The sequence below is a fragment of the Pteropus vampyrus genome, unplaced genomic scaffold (genome assembly GCF_000151845.1).
Source record: "Pteropus vampyrus isolate Shadow unplaced genomic scaffold, Pvam_2.0 Scaffold273, whole genome shotgun sequence".
Lineage (NCBI taxonomy): Eukaryota > Metazoa > Chordata > Mammalia > Chiroptera > Pteropodidae > Pteropus > Pteropus vampyrus.
This window is the reverse complement of record NW_011889054.1, coordinates 521,129-525,977: the sequence shown is the minus strand read 5'-3', so window position 1 is coordinate 525,977 and position 4,849 is coordinate 521,129. Positions and strand designations below refer to the sequence as shown.

Sequence of the window (4,849 nt, the reverse complement as noted above, 5' to 3'; positions counted from 1 at the left end):
TATTATTGCTTCTCTCAGCCCCTGAACATCAGCTTCTAGCTGATCCATTTCCTGATTATTTGTAGGAGGGCCTAGGAGAAATTCTGGTCATCTGCTTCCTCTGTGGGGTGGGTTTCCCTGTCTGGCTTGTCTGATGACTACGGTGCAATCATGAATGGGATGAACACCGCTGAGCAGCCAATCAAGACCTCTGCAAATGTGGTTGTGAATGGCCATTGATCTAACTCTTCTCTAAATCTGGTAGGATCTTCTGACAGGGGAGGCAAAAGGGCTTTGCAATTTATTCTTAAGAGAGTCCCTAAGGCTGGATGCCACGCTCCTTCATATGATCTTTTCAATTTGACTATTCCATAGGTATTAATAAGACAATTGTTTAGAAAGAGAGCTCTCTAAATTTTTTTCAAATATAAAAGTTGATAATGATTTTCAATGATGTAATAATATTAACAGCGATCCAAACCAATAATTCTTTTAATGGCCTAACCATGGACACAAGAGGCGTCCCCAAAGAGGATGCAAAAAGTGCAGCTTTCACAAGATTCAGAAAGTGTACTCCCAGAATTAGCCTAAGAAAACAAAGACCTTCATTATTACAGGTATTAAGAATGGTGTAATAAAAATAGTGTCTCTAGTTTCCCACGAGAACATGAGACACTTCCATTCACAGACCTGCCTGCTAACCTGTGACACCAGGCAGGTGCTACTGGAATGGGACTCTTCCAGCATTAATGTGACCATGAAGGTTGAGACAAAATGGCCCCTTGGATTGGGGTGGGGGAGGGGTGGGTTGGTGGGAGGGGAGACGAACTCTCCTGAAAGCTGGCACAGTGGGACAAAGAAAATGCTGCTTGTCACTTCGTGTCTCAGATCCCTAGCCTATTCTGCGGGCTGCCAGATACAAGCCAGTACTTGCATCTCCTGGCTGGTGGAGACCAGAGAAGAGTATTCTTAAACTGGTCAAAAAGCCAAGCTCTCTTATTAAGACAAAGAATTAGATAAAAGGACAACCTCATTTGGCCTATGGTTTTCTTCCTTATCTCAAATGACACAAAAGGCAGAGACCAAAGAAAACAATGACCGACTCTGAGAAGAAAGTGATCAACAGAAAACAAGAGTACTCTTAACAAAAATCTTTACCAGAGTCTCTATACCCAAGGAACTAGTTCACACAAATATTTTCTCCTAGTAATCTAAATCTGGAAAGGAAGAGACAACAGTGAAATTTCCTTTCCTCCCTCAACTAAGCAATGCAGACAGACATCCATGAGAGCTGATTTTGCTAAGAAATCTTACCCTTTGCCAGCTTCTGCCAGTAGTCCAGAATCCTATTTGCACGTTCCAGAGCAAGAATGTTGTCTCAGCAGGTCCCATCATGAGTCATCAAACTATAGGGAAAGAGAAATAAATTTCCCTTGTAGGTTCTTGGTTTAGATCTTACCCTTGTTTAAAAAAAAAAAAAAAAAAAGATTGACAGGAGAAAAGCAAGTTTAACAACACATTTACCTATGTGAAATATAGGTATATATTTATATACCTATACCTCTTGTATGCATGGGAGATAATCAGGAAAATTGAGTACTCCTCAAAATGGCCCGAGCCACCACCTTAAATACATTCTTCAGCTAATGATACAAGAAAGAAGTTGGGGAGTGAGGAAGGCCAGTTATGGGAGGTTACCAGGAAAAGCACAGTAAACAAAGGTGAGGTTATTGCAGATTTAAGTTGGGCACCTCCAGAGATGAGTTCCTAGAGATTTTGGGTCCCATCCTTCTCTTCCTGGTACAGAGAGGGAAATGCCCTTACAAAAGAGATTTCTCTTATAAATGTAAATTTCCCTTATAAAAAGATAACTTCTACAAGGTTTTCAGAGTTTTTCCTGTGTCTGTTGTCTCTTAAAAATAATCAGTTCAAAAAATTCTTATGCCAAAGAGGAATATTTTGGAGTAGTATATTCTACTTCCCATCCTCCTTTTTGAGGCAAGTCTGTATTCATTCACTATGTTGGAGTTCCCTTAGTAGCTGGCTCAGAAAAGCAGAAGCAGAATCACCTGGGAGGTGCAGAGTGTTTCAAACTAAAGGCCCAAGATGGTTTTGTTTCTGCTTTTTGTTTGAAGGTGTGCACACACATATCACTTAGTGATTTAACGTATGATATGTCCTATCTCCAATCGGTCTACAAAATGTACTTAGATTAGTTATGTATGTTATGGAACAACATGTCAGCAGTCCTATAACTGCACTAAGCCTTCCTATCAGCCAGTTAGGATAGTCATATTCTCATTCTGTTGGAATATTTCCAAGTGTAAAGCTTTTAAAGAGAAGATCATCAATGTTGGGAAAAAACAGCAATTATGCTTATGGCTAGTGAGTCTAGCATATTAACATTAAGCTTTATAAACTAACTTTCACTCAAGAAATAAGTGCAAAATCAACAGTTTTTGTGGAACCTGACAAACTGGTGTTAAAAATTTATCTGGAACAATAAAGGTCCAGAGATAGCCAGGAAAATCTGCACGAGAACAAAGATATGGGAAAGTAGCTCTTAAGAATATCTAGAAGCATAACAAAAAACAAGACAACTCTAGGAAGGTGGGGGTGCCATGCAGTCAACATCCTGAACTGCTTCTAATAGTCCGATTAACATGAAAAAGGCTTATGAGAATGAGAAATCAGGGGAATTAAAAAAGGTGAGATTTTTCTTGCACTGAGTGATTGTTATTTTTAATTTAGCTTTGGCTGACAATGCATACAAGATGATGGCTGTCAATCACTTCTAGTTGCAGGAAGGCTGTTAAATAAATCAAGGTACTATAATGAATTATTTTTCTTAAGTAATGAAAAGGCTGAACTCTCCATAGCAGAGGTGAATTAATTATCTGTCAATATTTATTCTGCAAGTACAAAATTCTCTCTTAGCCCTTATTTCAAAATATACTTGTTACTTACTGTGGAAATGAGCCATCTGAAGTTTTCTGAGGTTAAGAGGCACAGTCTTGGTGCTTAAGAACTTATTATTACCACTCCAGGTTAGTCAGGAAAGATCATGCTGGGCTGGAATGCTGTCAGCTGGCTTTCTGACTGAAAAATCAGGACCTTGGACAATATGTTAGTTATCCACATCTATTTAGGTCCCAAAGAGGGTAGAGTTTAGATAAGTGAGGAAAGGCTTACATTTCTCATTTGCTTCAGTTAACTAAAAACAGAGGCAGACTGAAGATCAGATATTTCTTTGACTTCATTTATTTGAAAAAGACATACATAGCTGAACTGAGCAATCATCTGACCAAGCAATCTAATTCTACTAATAGTGAGAAATAATTATTGTTTAGAAAATAGTTATTAGGGAGCATGGCCAACCGATTTTCAGGAAAAAAAAAAGACTAAGGTCAATTTCAAAAGGAAGAACTTCACTGTAAACATTCACGTTTATAAATAATCTTATCAGAATACACAAAACCAAGGCAGAGACTGTGTAACAGGCAACTGGGCCAGGAGCCCACATAAAAGGTAAAAGGAACACAAACCGAAGGAAATGTTACAGTGATGCAGAAATAGATATTTAAAAAACAAATTATCATCACCAATGACCATATTTTTACCAAAGAATAAGCATTCCAAAGAAGCACACTATTTGAGCAATACAAAAATTAGTAAGGAAGTATTTTTAAAGTGCACATTCCCTCAAAAATTTACTTCTATATGTAATATACATATTCACATACAGATGATCATTTAAAAAAGTCCATAGCAATCTATCTGACCTTGCAACAAGCCCCAGATACAACTTCTAATAGTTCATGAGTGTGGATATAAAATGATTGACATTAAGAACATTTCAATGTAATTCACATTTTTACTTGAATGTTTTCTGAATTAGGAACTTTTGGGTAGCCAATGGAACACTGGTGGTATGATAACATAATCAGAAATGTTGCGGTTTTCCAACATGTTCTACTTTAAGTACACTTATGATTATTAGGCTTTTTATTATACCACTCTCACAGGGTTTCTTGTTATAAGGACTCCATTAGAAGGAACACATTATTAAGGTATCAGAGCGATACTAAATGAATGGTGTTCAGCAACAGAGATTTTTAGGTTGAGAGCTATCATAACAGGAGTTAAACTATAACACAAATTAATTAGTATTTGTATGAAGTAAAAAAAAAATACACTCATATCAACCTATAAAACTTGAAGTTACATTTCTTACATAGGCCTTTCAATAACCAAAATTTTCGATTTTTTTTTTTATAATGCCATAATGCTTTTAAAAAAGAACTAATCTATAATTCTGAAGTAAAACTTTTTAAAAAATGATATGGAAAAATTTATTTTACAAAATAAAGTACAAAGGCTTCAATTAAAGGAACATGAAGGTTTGTAATAGAGTAGGACCGTCCTACTTTGGGTGCATCATGAAAAGGCAGGTTCTCTGGAAAAAAACAATAATGCTGGGAAAAATGGAAGGCCGCAGGAAAAGAGGAAGATCAAGTAAGAGATGGATTGACTCCTTAAGAGAAGCCATAGGCGTGAGTCTACAGGAGCTGAGCAGGGCTGTTGAGGACAAGACACTGTGGACGTCACCCAATTACAGAGTTGCCAGGAGTCAGAGCTGACTCAAGGGCAAGTAACACACACACACACACAGGAGCCAGTATCTTCCCAGTACATGTGCTGGTCTGCTTCTAGGATAATCCTGAAACAAGTACTAGTTTACACCAGTTGAGGCAGAAAGAAAAATGTGAACAAAATTCTGCATTAAGCTACATTGGTCAATTATCAAAGCTAAAAATTACAAGAATCATAAAAATTTTAACTAATGCTAAGTTGATTAGCATTAATAGTA

General features: G+C 37.1%; 1 long non-coding RNA gene across 1 annotated transcript in view; it reads right to left on the bottom strand.

The window, feature by feature from the left end:
* The window catches only part of LOC111729645, a 14,355-nt gene extending 9,902 nt beyond the window's left edge, over positions 1-4,453 (bottom strand). The window contains exons 1-2 of the long non-coding RNA XR_002776318.1: positions 2,947-4,453; positions 1,294-1,385 (exon numbers count right to left, since the gene is read on the bottom strand). This is a non-coding gene — a long non-coding RNA (uncharacterized LOC111729645). The remainder of the gene's footprint in view (positions 1-1,293; positions 1,386-2,946) is intronic.
* Positions 4,454-4,849: the final 396 nt, after the last annotated feature.